Source organism: Arachis ipaensis, chromosome B5, assembly GCF_059453495.1.
Source record: "Arachis ipaensis isolate K30076 ecotype BB chromosome B5, ASM5945349v1, whole genome shotgun sequence".
NCBI lineage: Eukaryota > Viridiplantae > Streptophyta > Magnoliopsida > Fabales > Fabaceae > Arachis > Arachis ipaensis.
In genome coordinates, this window is record NC_142440.1 from 31728420 (window position 1) to 31748648 (window position 20229).

Sequence of the window (20229 nt, forward strand, 5' to 3'; positions counted from 1 at the left end):
CTAGTGTTTCTTCTTGATGAAGTGTTGTTAACTAACATGTAATGCTATATATACAAGGTGTGGGTTGTTTTGATTCTGTTAAAGTCTCTAGTTTACTTCCTTTTTCTTTTCAATCTATTCCGAGTTATCTTATGCTAAAAAGGGTAAACTATACTAATCAATCCACAATTTCTATAACTAGTAAGTTAGAATTGCAACTAAGTGGCTAATGAACTAAAAATGCAAAATGCAGAAATAGAGTAAAAATACATGAAAATATCAATGTATAAGTACTGCAAAATAGAAATAAAAAGAAAAATACAGAAAAATATCAAAATAAATAAAAAGAGTATGTAGTGGTTCACCAAAAAATGCCAGAGATGGCGACCTCCCCACACTTAAAATGTAGCATCGTCCCCGATGCTCACTCAAGCAGGGTGTGAAGGAGTGTCATCACTGGAAGGGTGGGTAGCTGGGGTCTCTGTGGTGGTGATCTGAGCATCCGGCTGCTGTAGAGGAGGGGCTGTCTGAAGAGGGATCTCAGGGTCTACAGCTTGGATCTGGGGCGGAGCCTCCTGATGGTGTGCTGCCTGCTGGGTGCCTGCCTGCTCTGCCTCCTGCTGTGGGTGGATCTCTGCCTCGGGCGCATCCGCCTCCTCCTCAGATGCCTCGGATGGTGTGTCGGGCTCGGAGAGGATGTCGCCAGATCGTATCATCAGACGCTCCATCTGGTCAAGCCGTCGAAACACTCGGTGCACTAGATGATAGATGGGCTCTGGGGCAGGTGGAGGTGCAGTGGTGGTGGCAGGTGTAGCTGTAGAGGAAGAGGGGCCGGCAGATGGTGTGGCAGTATCACCAGGAGCAGCGAGGACTGGAGGTCTGTAGCCAAAGGCCAGAAAGTTCCTGATGTGCGGGATAATCTTCTTGCATTCTGCAGCAGGTGGCCTCTCATCAGCATCCTCCCAAGGCACATCAGCTCGACGGCCCAGCTGTGTAACCAAATAGGGAAAGGGAAGAGTGCCTCGGACGTTGACCCTGGCCATGTAGAACCGGATAAAGCGTGGCAGGTACAGGTCCTTACCCTCCATCACACACCATAGTAGGGTGATCATAGCGGCAGGTATATCGGTCTCGTGAGTACTCGGCATAATGAAGTTGCTAAGTATCTGATGCCACAGCCGAGCCTCATCATTCAAGTATGCCCGCTTGATTCCCTTGGGCATGGTGGTGTTCTGATCCATAATCCAAGGAACGGTCGGGTCAAGGGCTATTCGGGCCTTGACTGCATCCCAATCAAACTTTAGAAAGCGCATATCTTCTCAGCTTTCTGATAACCATCTGGCTGATCAAATTTAGGCAGAAGCTTCAGAACCTCTTCTATTGCCTCTTCAGTAACTAGAATCTGCTTTCCTCTGAGGTTCACGGCATCTAGGGAGGTCTTGAAGTAATTGCAGTAGAATTCTCTAACCCAAGATGCATTGACCTCAGTCAGGGGTCTCTCCAGCAAGAACCAGCCTCTTTGTTTGATCTGATCAGAGGTGTATTGCTGGAGTTCTCCTGGGATCTTCAAGGTCCTTTCCAGGTATAGGTTCCTGGAGTTTGCGAATACCGGATACTTCAGCTCACAGTATCGATTTGCAAACTTTACTGGGTCATTAGCAGGGAGCAGCTGGTCGGCCTTCTCCTGCGGGGTGAAGTTTTTCTCCCGCCAGGAGGCATCATGCATGAGATCTATGATAGACATAGATGATTCTTCTCTTTTACGTTTGCCAGTGGTAGCCTTTCCTTTTCCCTTTCTCTGGGAATCCGACATCCTAAAAAACAGAGAACCAGGATATAATAAAAATAGGAAAACAAATAGGCAAATAGTCAAAAGAAACACAAAGTGGCAAAGGAGAATTAGAATGAGGTAAATGAGTTAAGTAAATGTGCATTAAGGATTATATAGGAGTTAAAAGTTTGAAAGGAAGAATGCACAATCCAAAATGTAATTGAATTCATGTTAAATAGAAAAATTATCATTATGCCATGGTTAGAGGGTTAAAAGAAAGTGAAAGAAAAGCAGAGGAGAAGTTTGAAAGGTTGGTTAGAATTGAAAAAGTGTTTAGAAAGTTAAAATTAGGGAGTTAGTGAAAAGTGGTTTAAAGTAAGTGGCATAATGAAAATATTCCAAGTAACAAGGAATCATAGGTAGGGACTATAAGTAACTCATAACCAAACAAGGAAAACATGTTGATGCTGAGTCAAATAGATATAGAGAAAGCAAAAATTGGAATCAAACATCAAAAATGCAATATATGAACCAGGAAATCAAAGAGAATAAGAATGCGTGCCTGGCATTCATGAATGGGTTTGGGTAAAGCAGAGGAAAGCAGATTTCAAAATGCCAAAACCAAAACATGAATGAAAATATTTTACAGTAATTTGGGCAGCATTCCGGCTAAAATTGGATTGTCCCGGAAAATAAACAGCAATCAAATAGTTCATATGAATTAAAATTGAAGCTTGCAATTACATATAAGGAATATAAACATGAAAATATAGTGTAAAGAGCAGCATGAAATAAGAAATCACAGCATATGAACAAACATCACAGCAACAGCAGAATTGCAAATTTGAGAAAACAGAAACATGAACAGTGCAAGTAAACAGGCCTAAATCCACTAACCACATCCTAGGCTACCTAACAACCTAAAATCCACTACAACATGCATATCTAACTAGCCTAAACATGAACATAAACAGAAAATAATGAAATAACGACTACGGATAGAAGGGGGAGCGTTCGTCGGAACCTGGTAGGCCGAATAAGGAGAGTGGACAGAAAGGTGGATGGGGGTGGTGGTGACGGCGTCTGGCGCGGCGGCTGGCGGCGGCAGGCACGGCTGTTCGGGGCAGGGGGGAAAGAAGGGATGGGTAATGGGGTAGGGGGTAGGTGTGTGTGTGGTGGATGGGGGTGGCGTGGCTGGGACGGGCGGCGGCGGTGGGTGGTGGTTGCGAAGGGGCAGTGGCGGAGAGAGGGGGAAGAAGAAGAAAGAAGAAGGAAGGAGGGGGAGGAGGAAGGGGGTAGGTGGCGGCGGCGTCTGGGGGTGGCGTTGATGGTGGCTGGATGGTGGTGGTTGGATTGGAGGAGAAGAGAGGGAGAAGAGGGTTTCAGGGGGCACGACTGATAGGGTTCGCGTGGTTTGGGGGTTATAAATTTGAATCCACGCGGCCGCGTGGGGCACGCGGTCGTGTGGCTTGAGCAAAATGGGGGGTGACGCGATCGCGCGGGTGACGCGATCACATGTAATGGCTAAAAGAGTGAACGACGCGATCGCCTGGGGCATGCGATCGCGTCGCTGGGATTTATGCTAAACGCATGAATCCAGCGTCGTTTCAGCGTAACTATCTGTCTCCCTTGGGGTGTTCGTGCAATCCATACGACGCGATTGCGTCGCTCACGCGGTTGCGTGGGATTGGTTGTGTGCAAGGGACGTGATCGCATGGGGCATGCGATCGCGTGGGTCATTTGTGCGAAACGCACAATGGCCGCACGATTCCAGCCTAACTTTCTGGACGTTGGATCTTTACGCCGATCTCCAGGTCATGCGGCCGCATGGATGACGGGGTCGCGTGGGTAGTGTTTTTCGCAATATGATGCGATTGCATGAGTGATGCGGTCGCGTCGCGCACCCTTTTTTTCTTTTTTTATGCAGTATGCAGAATGCAATGATTAATATGAATGCGATGCAAAATTCCAGGTTCAATATTATAAAATAAAATAAAGTTTTAAAACAAATAAAACAAAATAGAAATTGAAAAAAAATGAACGATCATACCATGGTGGGTTGTCTCCCACCTAGCACTTTTAGTTAAAGTCCTTAAGTTGGACATTGGAGGGGCTTCCTGTTATGGCGGCTTATGTTTAAATTCATCCAAAAATCTCCACCAATGCTTGGAATGCCAATAGCCTCCGGGGTCCCAAACTAGGCATGTAAAGCTCCTGAGCAGCTTCAAACAAATTTTTAGGCTCCCGGAATGACGAATGTCAGAATAGATTCCAGGATCCCAAACTTTGCTTTTAAATCTGCCTCCGTCTTGATCTATATTTTTCCATCCGAGCGGTTTAGAAAGTAAATTCTCACCATAGTGACCAAACGTTTTCCGAGATCCATTCAATTGAACATGATACCAATCCGTGCACTTCAAGTTGGAGCGTGGAACCTTATTGAACCTTGTGCACCAGCTCTGAGCACGAGCTCATTCCCTCTTACTCTTAAAGCCGCAGAGAGCTCTAAGCTGGCCATCTGTTTCAAGCAAACCGTAGTCAAGTGAAAAAGTAAAGTTAAAGGTTAAGAATTGTACCCACTTGAAGCTTGTATTGGGTGGTAATGGCCTTGGGGAAGGTGTTTCCGGTGGTTCTGTAAGTTCTACTCCCTTGTGCTCATCTATGAATTCCTCCACTTCTTTGCAAGGTTCTTCAAATGCATCTGTGTCCTGGTCAAAATCTTCTGTGTCTTCCTCATCACTCGAATCATAGATTGGAGGTTGAGAGAAATCTACCTCTGCATCATCTTCGTATTCATTCGGGGAAGATTCTTCGATCTCAGAGAATTCACTTGCGGATGCAAGTTCATCACTAAGAGAACTTGACTTGTGACTATCATCATCAAGGGAATTTGTCCTGGGTTATTCCGTCTAGTTCTTCATAAACAACTTGCCTTGGGGATTGTGTACTGTCCTCCTTAGCATCAACTATAACGTCCTTGACGGAGTTCTCCTCAGCTCTGAATTCCCATGGAGGTTTAGCGTCTCCTAGATCTTCAACCAACTCTTCTTCTTGTGTAATGACAGCTTCTTCTACTTGTTCTAGTACGAATTCATTCTCTGTCTTGTCCACAGGAGTTTCTAGTATTTCCTTCATGCTACGCTCTTCGTTAGATTGTCCACACGGGGCTGTGGTTGATCCTTGAATGTTCGAACGTCTAGAAGCTAATTGAATTACTGCTTGCTCCAATTGTCGAATGGTTGTTTGAAGCTTATTTACTGTTTCCTTGAGGCGAACCTCTGATCCTTAGGGTGATGGATTTGGACATGAAACATAGGAAAGTGGTGGTGCTTGGGAGTGATTGGATTGGTACTGGGGTAAATAGGGATCAAGTGGTGGCGAATGGTGAAGAGAAGCTTGTGAGTGTGGTGGTTCGAGGTTATGTTGAGAGGATGGTCTATAGGCACGGGGTGGGGCTTGTTGGTAGTTACAAGGTTGTCCACCATATCTGTCAGCTGGGTATGCATTGTAGAATGGTCGTTGTCCATGATATCTTGGAGGGTGTTGTTGCCTAAAGGGTTGATTAGATCCCCTTGGCTCCATCCATCCTTGATTGGTTTGACCTTGATGCATATTCCTGCTGTAACTTTTATTTCCTTCAACAAAGTTAGAACCAAACTCAAAGCGAGAAGGGTGAGAGTTCATAGTAGCAAATAAAATTAAAAAGGAAAAACAGAAATAAATAAACAAGTAAAAGAAAAATATTTACAATAACCAATAATAAGGCACACGTTAACAGCTCCCCGGCAACGGCGCCATTTTGACGTTTAGATTTTTGCCAGTAAAGAATTTCATAAAAACAGTCGCGTTGTAGATATAGTCTCTAAACCGACAGAAATCCCTTCGTACAAATGTTTGATTGTCATAAGTAACAAACCCCTAAAAAATTGATAACCGAAGTATTCAAACCTCGGGTCGTCTTCTCAAGGAACTGCAGGGAAGTATGTTCTTATTATTGGTTATGGAGATTGTAAATTCGGGGTTTCAAGAATGAGGAGCAATGTGACAAATAATTTAAATAGCAATTAAAATAAATAAATAACTGTAAAATAAACCTTTGGCAAGGGATGAGAAATTGGAAGTCCAGATTGGTTACCCTTCTTAATAATAAAGAAGATTGAATCTTAATTCCACTTATTTAACCTTTACTAAAGCAAAGGAAAGTCAAGGGACTAATTAGCTTGATCTTCGAATCCTATTTATTTCCTAAGAAAAGGTTGGGATTATTGAAGTTCAGTTCAATTAGCAAAGATAACAGTTATCAATTATATTGAGCTAAGATAACTCCTGAGTTACTGATTTCTTAAGCAAGACCAAAAGGGGAAAAGTAAATCTATTGGAATAAAGATGTCTTCAGAGTAAAAGCAATAATAGCATAAATAAAAGAAAGCAATATTAAACTGAAATACCTCAAATAACATTAATTCAAATAATCTGGAACATAGAAGAATTCATAAATTAAATGGCAAAGTAAATAATCAACTAAAGTAATGGAATGAATAAAAGTGAAAGGGAAGCTTAAAATAAAGGAACATTAAACCTGGGATTGAGAGTCACTCCTAAAACTAAGAGAAGTCCTAAATCCTAAGAAAGAGAGGAGAGAACCTCTCTCAAGACTAACCTAAATCATGAGAAGTAACTAAATTGGCGAGCTCTATCTGAATGGATGCATTCCCTCACTTCATAACCTCTGGTATATGCCTTCTAGACTTGGATTTGGGCCAAAAAGGGCTTCAGAATTTGCTGGGAGCGTTTTCTGCAATTTCTGGTGCGTGGCCTCTGTCATGTGTCCGCGTGGGTCACGCGGTCGCGTCAATCATGCGGCCGCGTCATATGTGTTTTACTTAAGGCGCGCGATCGCGTCAGTCATGCGGCCGCGTCGCTATCGATTCGCGCTTGGCATGCGTCCGCGTCGCCCATGCGATTGCGTGGATGCCAGTTTCTCCAAAAACTCTGTTTTGTGCTTTTCTTCCATTTTTGTATGTTTTCTTTCCATCCTTTGAGTCATTCCTGCCTTAGAAGATCTGAAACTACTCAACACACTAATCACGGCATCGAATGGAAATAAAGGTAATTAAAATAATTAATTTTAAAGCATAGGAAACATGTTTTTCACATACATCACATAATAAGGAAGGGAAAGTAAAACCATGCAATTAATATGAATAAGTGGGTGAAGAATTGAATAAATCACTCAAATTAAGCACAAAATATATCATAAAATATGGGTTTATCATCCTCCAAGAAGCTTGAAAGTAATGTTTAGGAGGGTAGTGCACAACCTTCAAGGCATGTTTCCTATGAAGAATTGGATGGAATAGATCAAGAGGCGAGTTCCCTTGGTGATGATGAACATGCATCAAGCCATCACAGTAATGAATTTGCATCCACAAGTGAGTTAGAAGAGCCTTCTCCCGATGAAATTGAAAGCAATATCGAGGTAGATTCCTCTCAACCTCATATTTATGATTTGAGTGACGGGGAAGAGTTGGATGAATCCGGTGAGGAAGAGCTTGAAGGTGAAGAATCTCTCAAAAAGATGGAAGTCCTTTGACAAGGTTGGATGGGAGTTGAATATGCTTTGTCAAGATCATTGGAGACTTCTCTACCTAGGTTGCCATCTACTCCTTTATTTGAGTGGGTAAAACTTATCTCTATTAGCTTTTCTGTCCCACTTGAGTTTGGTATTCTTGAAACAGATGGCCAACTTAGGAGGCTTTGTAGAATGAAGCATAAGAGAAGGATGTTTAGTGGTTGGAGTTGCAAATCAAGACTCACAAGGTTGAAATTTCAAGAGCTAAATGCAAGGGTTAGACCGGTGATCACTTGGTTGGGTCTAAGAGAAGAGTTTGGTACCTCATTGAGAATTCGAATTGCTTGCCACCCGGTTGGAACAATGCTGATCCACTTAAAGACGGGTGTAGAAACAAAATTTGGGATCCCGACATACAAGAGGATCAACTTTGGGAGCTCAAAACTTGTGAAGAACTTCACCAAGGCTTGGTAAATTCACTTGGAAATATTGGAGCTTATTAGAAGTCCAAGCGTTGGTGGAAGTTTCAAGATGAGTTCAAGCACAAGCCACCATGACAAGGAGTTCACCAAATGTCCAACTTAAGGACTTTAACTAAAAGTGCTAGGTGGGAGACACCCCACCATGGTAAATTCTTCCTATTTCCTCTTTTATTTATGCTAGTAAGAAGTTGAATTTCCAATTTTAGTTAGGTTTATTTCGTTGAAGTTGTGGTTTCACTTGCTTGATCATGTTTGGCATTGCTTTGGTAGCCTGTTATTTCTCAAGTTTTAAAAAAAAGTGTCAAAAGCGTGCGCGTGGCCCACGCACACGCGTCACATACGACGCTACAATCTCTGGTATAATGAACAGAGAGTTGCACTGGAACCATGCGGGTGGGGTGCCAGGTGCACACTGATAAACCCCATTTTTAGGGTTTATCCTGTGCTTAATTGAGTAGATTTTATCCACTATTCTCACACTTATTCATAGAAATCGCATGTTATACATTTTCTTCCTGATTTTGTGCCATGATTGAAAACATGCTTCTTTGGCCTTTTTTTGCTAATATTAATCCTCTCTTATTACCATTCGATGTCTTGATATGTGTGTTAAGTGATTTCAGAGATTATAGGGCAGGAATGGCTTAGAGGATGGAAAGGAAGCATCCAAAAGTGGAAGGAATACAAGAAGTTGAAGGAACTGCTAAGCTGTCCAGCCTGACCTCTTCGCACTCAAACGGTCATAACTTGAGCTACAGAGATCCAAATGATGCGGTTTCAGTTGCATTAGAAAGCTAACATCCGGGGCTTCGAAATTATTTATAATATTTCATAATTACCCTGACGATAAGTGACACGAATGCGTGATTCACGCGGACGCATCGCAGTGACGAAAAATCAGCGTGGCTGATTTCGCAACCAGCGATTTCTGGGCTATTTTTTACCCAATTTTTGGCCCAGAAAACACAGATTAGAGGCTATAAAGTGGGAAATGCATCCATTCATAAAAACAACAAAATAGAGAACATTCATATTCATAATTTTAGGTTTAGATGTTGCTTTTAGAGAGAGGCTCTCTCCTCTCTCTTAGGATTTAGGATTAGGATTAGGATTTAGGATTTCTATTATGATTATGCTACTTCTCTTCAATCACAGGTTCAATGTTCCTTTAATTTATTTTCTATTTTTATTTATTCTATTACTTTAATTGTTATTTATCTTTTCAATTTGGTTTATGAACTCCATGATAGGATTGATTTTCTTAATTAAGACATATTGAGGTATTTCAGATTTATGATTGCTTTCTTTAATTTATGTTATTGATGCTTCTAACTAATCCAAATTATTTTCATTCGAGTAGATTTTCTTCCCTTTTGGATTTGGTTGAGTAATTGGTGACACTTGAGTTATCAAACTCAGCAGTTGATTGGAAATTGGGATTGCTGATTGATTTGGATCCCTCTAAAGCTAGTCTTTCCATAGGAGTTGACTAGGACTTGAGGAATCAAGTTAATTAGTCCACTTGACTTTCCTTTATTTAGTAAGGCTTAACTAAGTGGGAGCAAAATCCAATTCTCATCACACCTGTTAAGGATAACTAGGATAGGATTTCCAATTCTCATACCTTGCCAAGAGATTTTCTAATTATCAATTTATTTTTCTTGTCATTTAAATTACTTGTTCCTTATTTTAAAAACCCAAAACAAAATATACTTTTTCCATAACCAATAATAAATCATACTTCCCTGCAATTCCTTGAGAGACGACCCGAGGTTTAAATACTTCGGTTATCAATTTTATTGGGTTTGCTTAAGTGACAAACAAGTTTTTGTATGAAAGGATTATTGCTTGGTTTAGAAACTATACTAGCAACGAGAATTTATTGTGAATTCTAAACCATCAATCTTCCGATCGTCACACTCCCCAACCCACGTGCGCGCGTCGCTAACGCGTACGCGTCATCTGCGTTTCTGGCATTCCACGCGTGAGCGGGGGCGACGCGTACGCGTCATTTTTGCATGCCACCTCTGGTACAGCAAACAGAGAGTTGCACTGCCACTGTGCGAGTATTGTGCGAGAGCATAATTCACACCAACACGTACGCGTGACCGATGCGTACGCGTCATATCCTCGTTCTGCAACCCACGCGTACGCTTGCTATTTTCCATTCTTTTTCTTTCTTCTCTCCTTTCTTATTCTTTCCTCTTCCTTTCTCACTTTCTTCTCCTCCCTTCTCATCCTTATTCTCCTTCATTCTCTTTTACTTCTTACATTTGCATACCTTCATTCATGGCATTTTAATTTTGTGCATGTTTTTATTTTCTTTTCTAAGTTACTATTTTTCCATTGGCGTTGCATTTTCTTAATCACTTGTTGAATTTTTCTTCCATTATTTTGGCGCTTAGTGACTTATTTTCTATTGTTGAGTGATATTATTTATAGGTCAATACTAATCTTTTATGACATTTGTATTTCTTGCGCATTGATATGACCTTATATTGTCTTTCATGACCCACTCTCTCTCCCTCATTATTACAATTCTTGCACTATTGATATGCCATTCGCCTATATTGCTTTCTCACTTGCATGTTGTAGCTACCATGTAGTTGAGAACTTCATTATTATTTGGCATTAGCCCACCCATATTTTATTTGTTTACATATCTTTGTTTGTGGGTTACTCTTCTTCCTTTTTCTCTTCTTTCAGGATGGCCATCAAGAAGGGAAACAGAAAACTTCTAAATGGGGCGAACACCAAGTCACTTTGCATAAGCTTTTGAAGGAACTCCGCAGTTGTAGCAGCCCGTCCAATTGCACATCTTTGCATGCACCAAGGACAGTGCAATCTTTAAGTGTGAGGAGGTCGATACCGACTTCCGTAGGTTAGTTACTTTCTTTCCAACACCAATGTTTAATTTTCTTTGTTAGTTAGTTGTTGCACTGCATAATAGATTGCATGTGTAGTTTTATGTCTTACTTGGTTGAAGTGAAGAATTTCTCTTCCAAGAAACTATTCTATAACATTTTACTAATTTGAATTAAAACTTTTATTGAACTTACTTGAAGAAATTTATTTTAGAACATGGTTTAGAGCTCGAACACACAAAACCAGTGAGATTTTTTAGCCTATTTGATTGGTTGCATTTTATCAACCAATATTCTGTTTTAGTGTGTGTTATTCTCTCTAAAATTGTGATCTTTGTCTTGCTTGATTCTATATTCCATTGTTTGATGTATGCATGCATTTGTGTGATTGAGGCCTTTGTTTCACTGAGCTTACATACCCTTTCATTATCCTTTGCAAACCAATGTTGAGCCTATTTCACCCCTTTTGTTCTTTACTTTAGCAAATCATTAACTCTAAGAAAAAAATAATAATGTCCTTAATTTGAATCCTTGGTTAGCTTAGATTAGTGAGAGTGCTCATGAATTAAGTGTGGGGAAATTGGGTTTGGAAATATTTGGTTTGGGAATTGGGTATGTTATACTTTTTGTACAAATGTGAAAAGAATGTTGAGGACATGTTTATGCATTCAATACCTTACTCATATGCATTGAGAAAAACAAAAGAAAAGAAAAAAATAATAAAAAGAAAAGAAAAAAAGAGCAAATAATAAAAGGGGACAAAATGCCCCAAAGTAAATGGTGATAGCAATGCATATGTATTGTACTCAAATTTCAGATGCATGAATATGTGGAAAACATAGTTAATGGGTAGTTCGGTTTTGTATTTTGAATACATAGATTGTCTTAGGTTAGGTGGAAAGTTTAGGTTAATCAAGGATTCGAATTTTAGTCCACTTGACCAAATACAATCCTATCTTGACCCTAACCCCATTACAACCCTTAAAAGACCTCTTGATGTGTGTATTTATGCATTAAATTTTTGTTGACTGGTAGAAGAAGAGCAAACCTTAGAAAGCAAGATTAGTAGAGAACCGAGAGAATTGAACCTCAAACACTTGAGTGATTAGAGTGTATACACTTCCAGTGAGGGTTCGATGCTCGATTCTTTGTTCCCGGCTCTCATAAGCTATCTTCTTTTGCAAGTTTATTTGTATTTCATTTTATGATTTGAATTAGTGGAATCCCGTTCATATTTGTTCTTGGAAGATTTGATTTACTTTTAACCAAGTAGGTAAAAGCATTTTGCATATAGTTGCATTCATATAGATAGGTTGCATTTAATAAATTCTACCATTTCCCGTCACTGCTTTATAGCTTCTCTTGAACTTAGCATGACGACATGCTAATGTTTAAGTATGGGGAGATTGATAAATCCCATTTTTAGGGTTTATCTTATGCTTAATTTAGTGGATTTTATCCATTATTCTCACACTTATTCATTAAATTCACATGTTTTACATTTTCCTTCCTAATTTTGTGCTTTGATTGAAAACATGCTTCTTTGGCCTTAAATTTGTTAATTTTAATTCTCTCTTATTAGCATTCGATGCCGTGATGTGTGTTAAGTGTTTTCAAGTTTTATAGGGCATAAATGGTTTAGAGGATGGATAAGAAGCATGCAAAAGTGGAAGGAACACAGGAAATTGAAGTTTTGAGAAGCTGGCAGCGACGCGCACGCGTGGACGACGCGTACGCATGACTGATGCAGAAGACAAGCGACGCACACGCGTGGATGACGCGTACGCGTGACGAGCGTCATGTGCTGCAATTTACAAAAAATACTGGGGGCTATTTCTAGGCTGCTTTGGACCCAGTTTCAGGCCCGAAAATACTGATTAGAGGCTGCATAGTGGAGCTGGAAGGGGAGAGTGATTCATTCAACATTCATTCACATAATTTTAGGTTTAGATGTAGTTTTCTAGCTCCTCTCTCTAGGTTTTTAGGGTTCTTAGTCTTGCTTCTTCTCAATTTCAGAATTCTACCTTGCTTTAATTTAGGTTTCTTCTACTCTTATTTGTTCTAGCACTTTAGTTATCTACTTCTCTCATTGATTCCTTTATTTTGCTAATTTAGTTCATGAGTTCATGTATTACTCTCAATTTTCATTAATGCAATTTATGTTTCACGTTTCTTATGGTTTAATTGCCTTGTTGTTGTTATTTCCTTGCTTTGGTTAGTCTTAAATTTTGCTATGTCTTGTTAGTTTTCTCTATTTTTATTTTATGCCTTCCAAGTGTTTGATAAAATGATTGGTTGGATTTTAAATTAGATTTTTATGTTCTTAACTTGGATTGATCAATTAGAGACTCTTAAGTTATCAAAATTCTTTTGTTGATTAGTGATTGAAAATTGCTAGTTGGCTTAGGTTTCACTAAATCTAGTCTTTGATTAGGACTTGTGAACTTAAGTTGATTTTGCTCACTTGACTTTCCTTCATTGTTAGAGGTTAACTAAGTGAAAGAAAAAGGCAATTACCATCACAATTGATAATGATAATGAGGATACGACTTCTAACTCTCTTTTCTTGCTAAGAGCTCATTTAATTATTAGTTTATTTTATGTCATTTATATTCCTTGTTCAACATTTTAGAACCCCAAAAATATACTTTCTCATAACCAATAATAAATACACTTCCCTGTAATTCCTTGAGAGATGACCCGAGATTTAAATACTTCGGTTAATTTTATTGGGTTTGCATTTGTGACAAATAATTTAAATATTGATTGAGGTTAATTGTCGGTTTAGAACTATACTTGCAACGCGATATTTTTGTGAAATCTTTACCGACATTTTTCCCTCGTCAATTTTTGGCTCTGTTGCCGGGGAATTACAAATGTGTGCCTTATTATTGGTTATTGTGAATATTTTTACCTTTTTCGTTTCTTTGTTAGTTGTCTCTAGTTTTAGGAGTTTATTTTCATTATTTCGAATTAGTTTTTGTTTTTATTTGCTCTTATTACTATGAATTCTCACCCCTTTGGCTATGAGTTTGGTTACAATTATATTGTAGGAAGTGGAGATTACAATGAAGGCTTGCATCAAGGATGGGAAAATTAAAGATGGGAGGAGCCACAAGGATTTATCAACCCTCTTGGCAACAACCTCCTCCAATGTACTATGAGCAACAACCATTCCATGATGCATACCAAGACAATGGTTATGGTGGACCTCTTCGTGATAATAAACAATCCCCACCATATACCTATGAACCCCCTCGTCAATATAGCCCTCCACCATACTCACAAGTCCCACACTACCAAACATCTTCATATGACCCTAACACATATCCATCATACCAACCACCCTATGAGCCCAATGAACCATATATGGAACAACCCCAATTCCAACCCAGTTACTCCCAAGAATCACTACCTCAATATACACCACCTTCAATTTATGCGAGCTTTCAACCACAATATGATCCTAATTATGTTAGCCAAGTGAAACAAGAGCCACATGATCATTTTAAGGAAGCAATGGATCGACTTCAAGTAACCACCTATCAAATGGAGCGAGAGGAAAGCTGAAAAGCACACGAAGCTCTCATGGCTAACAAATCTCAACTTGAGAACACGGGACTGAAGTGTGTTGTGCAACAAGTGGAAAATATGGAGAGTGTTGAACCACCACATCCTTATCATGATGAACCACCCTCCCATTATGAACCTTTCCTCCCATGCAATGAACCCTCATATCTACCCAAATCTCCAATGGATGACACTCTTGGTGTTCTTCTTCAAGAGCAAAGAGAGATGCAAAGGACGACACTAGAGTTCATAGTTACCTTGACCGAGGTAGTAGATAATTTAGCTTCCCTGCGCTTCGACACTCAAAGTACCCCCATGGCTGCATGTGGAGAATCAATAGAAGAGCGTAGCATGAAGGAAAAATTAGAAACTCCGGTGGAAAATGAGGAATGTGACTTTGTATTGGAACAATTGGAGGAAGCCGTAATTATTGAAGAAGAAGAAGTGGTTGAAGACTTAGGGGATGCTAAACCTCCATGGGAATCCAGAATTGTAGAGTATTCCACTAAGAAGCTTGAAAGTAATGTTCAGGAGGGTAGTGCACAACCTCCAAGGCATGTTTCCTATGAAGAATTGGATGGAATAGATCAAGAGGCGAGTTCCCTTGGTGATGATGAACATGAATCAAGCCTTCTCTCGATGAAATTGAAAGCAACATTGAGGTAGATTCCTCTCAACCTCGTATTTATGATTTGAGTGACGGAGAAAAGTTGGATGAATTTGGTGAGGAAGAGCTTGAAGACAAAGAATCTCTCAAAAAGGTGGAAGTCCTTCGACAAGGTTGGACGGGAGTTGAATATGCTTTATTGATGAGCGGATAATTTATACGCTTTTTGGCATTGTTTTTAGTATGTTTTTAGTAGGATCTAGTTACTTTTAGGGATGTTTTCCTTAGTTTTTATGTTAAATTCACATTTCTGGACTTTACTATGAGTTTGTGTGTTTTTCTGTGATTTCAGGTATTTTCTGGCTGAAATTGAGGGACTTGAGCAGAAATCAGATTCAGAGGTTGAAAAAGGACTGCTGATGCTGTTGGATTCTGACCTCCCTGCACTCAAAGTGAATTTTCTGGAGCTACAGAACTCGAAATGGTGCGCTTCCAATTGCGTTGGAAAGTAGACATCCAGGGCTTTCCAGCAATATATAATAGTCCATACTTTGGCCAAGAATTGATGACGTAAACTGGCGTTCAACGCCAGCTTTCTACCCAAATCTGGCGTCCAGCGCCAGAAAAGGATCCAAAACCAGAGTTGAACGCCCAAACTGGCACAAAAACTGGCGTTCAACTCCACAAATGGCCTCTGCACGTGCAACAATTAAGCTCAGCCCAAACACACACCAAGTGGGCCCCGGAAGTGGATTTATACATCAAATACTTACTCATGTAAACCCTAGTAGCTAGTTTATTATAAATAGGACCTCTTACTATTGTATTAGGCATCTTTGGTCTCAGTTTTAATTCATTGTTCATCTTAGGAGACTATTGATCTCGTTTAGGGGGCTGGCCATCTCGGCCATGCCTGGACCTTCACTTATGTATTTTCATACGGTAGAGTTTCTACACTCCATAGATTAAGGTGTGGAGCTCTGCTGTTCCTCAAAGATTAATGCAAAGTACTACTGTTTTCTATTCAATTCTTCTTATTTCTCTTCTAAGATATCCATTCGCACCCAAGAACGTGATGAAGGTGATGATTATGTGTGACGCTCATCATCCTTCTCCCTTATGAACGCGTGCCTGACAAACACTTCTGTTCTACATGAATTAAGCTAGAATGAGTATCTCTTAGATCTCCTAACCAGAATCTTCGTGGCGTAAGCTAGAATGATGGCGGCATTCAAGAGAATCCGGAAAGTCTAAACCTTGTCCGTGGTATTCTGAGTAGGATTCAATGATTGAATGACTGTGACGAGCTTCAAACTCGCGAGTGTTGGGCGTTAGTGACAGACGCAAAAGGAGGGTGAATCCTATTCCAGCATGATCGAGAACCGACAGATGAATAGCCGTGCCGTGACAGGGTGCGTGAGCATATTATTCACTAAGAGGAGGGGATGTAGCCACTGACAACGGTGATGCCCTTGCATACAGCCAGCCATGGAAAGGAGTAAGACAGATTGGATGAAGATAGCAGGAAAGGAGAGGTTCAGAGGAACAAAAAGCATCTCCATTCGCTTATCTGAAATTCCTACCAATGATTTACATAAGTATCTCTATCCCTATTTTATTATATAATATTCGAAAACTCCATGATTATTTTATATCCGCCTGACTGAGATTTGCAAGGTGACCATAGCTTGCTTCATACCAACAATCTCTGTGGGATTCGACCCTTACTCACGTAAGGTATTACTTGGACGACCCAGTGCACTTGCTGGTTAGTTGTATCGAAGTTGTGACAATTATGAATTAAGATCAGAGCACCAAGCTTTGGAGCCATTACCAGTATTTGTTTGAGCCTGGAGATCACAATTTCGTGCACCAAGTTTTTGGCGCCGTTGCCGGGGATTGTTTGAGTTTGGACAACTGACGGCTCATCTTGTTGCTCAGATTAGGTAATTTTCTTTTCGTTTTGTTTTCAAAAATTTTTCAAAAATATTTCTAAAATTTTCTCATCTGTTTTCGAAAAAAAATAAATAAAAATGTTTTCAAAAAATTTTTATTCAAAATTTTTAAGAATGAATTCTAGTGTTTCATGAAGCATGTTGAAGCCTGGCTGGCTGTAAAGCCATGACTATTCCTTTGGGAATGAGTATGTCAGGCATGTCATATGTGAATTACATGCTGAAGCTTGGCTGGCCATTGGCCATGTCTAGTGTTTTGGACTGGAGCTTTCTTTGAAAGCTTGGCTGGCTAGTGAGCCATGTCTAATTCCTGGACTGAAGCTTTAGACTAACATAGCAAGATTCCTGGAATTCATATTAAAAATTTTGGAATCCTTATTTTTCTTTTTCATATTAATTTTCGAAAAAATACAAAAAAAATCATAAAATCATAAAAATCAAAAATATTTTTCTGTTTCTTGTTTGAGTCTTGAGTCACATTATAAGTTTGGTGTCACCTGCATATGCATCTTGCATTTTTCGAAAATTTCATACATTCATAGTGTTCTTCATGATCTTCAAGTTGTTCTTGGTAAGTCTTCTTGTTTGATCTTGATGATTTTTTGTTTTGTGTCTTTTCATGTTTATCATATGCATTCTTGAATTCTTAGTGCCTAAGCATTAAAGAATTCTAAGTTTGGTGTCTTGCATGTTTTCTTTGCATTAAAAATTTTTCAAAATTGTGTCTATGATGTTCATCTTGGCATTCAAAGTGTTCTTGGTGCTCATCTTGATATTCATAGCATTCTTGCATGCATCACATGTTTTGATCTAAAAATTTCATGCATTGCATAATTTTCATGTTTTTCATAAAAATTTTAAAAATCAAAAAAATATCTTTCCTTTTCTCTCTCATCAAATTCGAAAATTTGGATTGACTTTTTCAAAAATTTTTAAAAATCAAATTGTTTCTCATGAGTCAAATCAAATTTTCAATTTGAAAATCTTATCTTTTTCAAAATCTTTTTCAAAAATCAAATCTTTTTCAAAATTCTTAGTTATTTTCGAAAATTCCAAAAATATTTTTCAAAAAATCTTTTTCTTATTTTTATACCAAATTTTCGAAAATAACATAATCAATTAATGTTTTGATTCAAAAATTTGAAGTTTGTTACTTGTTTGTTAAGAAAGATTCAAACTTTAAGTTCTAGAATCATATCTTGTGATTTCTTATGAATCAAGTCATTAATTGTGATTTTAAAAATCAAATCTTTTTCAAAACTAATTTCAATCATATCTTTTCAAAAATATCTTCTTATCTTATCTTTTTCAAAAATATCTTTTCAAAATATCTTTTCTAACTTCCTAACTTCTTATCTTTTCAAAATTTGTTTCAACTAACTAACTAACTTTTTGTTTGTTTCTTAACTTTTTCAAAACTACCTAACTAACTCTCTCTCTCTAATTTTCGAAAATATCTCCCCTCTTTTTCAAAAATTTCTTTTTAATTAACTAATTATTTTTATTTTTTATTTTTGATTTCAAAAATTTTCGAAAATTACTAACATTTTTCAAAAACCATTTTCAAAAATCACTAACTCTTTTTCAAAATAATTTTCGAAAATTATACCTCCCCCATCCTATTCTATTTATTCATTCATATCCTAACATCTCATCTCACATCTCTTCCATTCGTACAGTTGTGCTTCTTCCTTTACATCACATTCTTTGTCTCCCCCTCTTTTCTTCCACTCACAAAGGGATCCCTATACTGTGGTATAAAGGATCTCTATTATTATTATTATTTTTCTGTGCCTTCTTCTTTGTCATATGAGCAGGAGCAAGGATAAGAACATTCTTGTGGAAGCAGATCCAGAACCTGAAAGGACTCTGAAGAGAAAATTAAGAGAAGCTAAAATACAACAATCCAGAGATAACCTTTCAGAAATTTTCGAACAGGAAGAGAAGATGGCAGCCGAAAATAATAATAATGTAAGGAAGATGCTTGGTGACTTTACTGCACCTAACTCCAATTTACATGGAAGAAGCATCTCCATTCCTGCCATTGGAGCAAACAACTTTGAACTGAAACCTCAATTAGTTTCTCTAATGCAGCAGAACTGCAAGTTTCATGGACTTCCATCTGAAGATCCTTTTCAGTTCTTAACTGAATTCTTGCAGATATGTGATACTGTTAAGACTAATGGAGTAGATCCTGAAGTCTACAGGCTCATGCTTTTCCCCTTTGCTGTAAGAGACAGAGCTAGATTATGGTTAAATTCTCAACCCAAAGACAGCCTGAACTCTTGGGATAAGCTGGTCACGGCTTTCTTAGCCAAGTACTTTCCTCCTCAAAAGCTGAGCAAGCTTAGAGCTGATGTTCAAACCTTCAGACAGAAAGAAGGTGAATCCCTCTATGAAGCTTGGGAAAGATACAAACAGTTGACCAAAAAGTTTCCTTCTGACATGCTTTCAGAATGGACCATCCTGGATATATTCTATGATGGTTTATCTGAGCTATCAAAGATGTCACTGGACACTTCTGCAGGTGGATCCATTCACCTAAAGAAAACGCCTGCAGAAGCTCAAGAACTCATTGACATGGTTGCTAATAACCAGTTCATGTACACTTCTGAAAGGAATCCTGTGAGTAATGGGACACCTATGAAGAAGGGAGTTCTTGAAGTTGATACTCTGAATGCCATATTGGCTCAGAACAAAATATTGACTCAGCAAGTCAATATGATTTCTCAGAGTCTGCATGGAATGCAAGCTGCATCCAACAGTACTCAAGAGGCATCTTCTGAAGAAGAAGCTTATGATCCTGAGAACCCTGCAATAGCAGAGGTAAATTACTTAGGTGAACCTTATGGAAACACCTATAACTCAACATGGAGAAATCATCCAAATTTCTCATGGAAGGATCAAAAGCCCCAACAAGGCTTTAATAATGGTGGAAGAAACAGGTTTAGCAATAGCAAGCCTTTTCCATCATCAACTCAGCAACAGACAGAGAACTCTGAACAAAATGCTTCTAATTTAGCAAATCTAGTCTCTGATCTATCTAAGGCCACTGTAAGTTTCATGAATGAAACAAGGTCTTCCATTAGAAATATGGAAGCACAAGTGGGCCAGCTGAGTAAAAGGATCACTGAAATCCCTCCTAGTACTCTCCCAAGCAATACAGAAGAGAACCCAAAAGGAGAGTGCAAGGCCATTGACATAAGCGCCATGGCCGAACCTGTGAGGAGAGGAGAGGACGTGAATCCCAAGGAGGAGGACCTCCTGGGACGTCCAGTGATCAATAAGGAGCTTCCCTCTGAGGAACCAAAGGACTCTGAGGCTCATCTAGAGACCATAGAGATTCCATTGAACCTCCTTATGCCCTTCATGAGCTCTGATGAGTATTCCTCTTCTGAAGAGAATGAGGATGTCACTGAAGAGCAAACT

General features: G+C 39.1%; 1 non-coding gene across 1 annotated transcript; it reads right to left on the reverse strand.

The window, feature by feature from the left end:
* Positions 1-19143: 19143 nt before the first annotated feature.
* Positions 19144-19251, reverse strand: LOC148563763 (small nucleolar RNA R71). Its single transcript, XR_015885147.1, has one exon. It is a non-coding gene; the product is annotated as a small nucleolar RNA R71 (small nucleolar RNA).
* Positions 19252-20229: the final 978 nt, after the last annotated feature.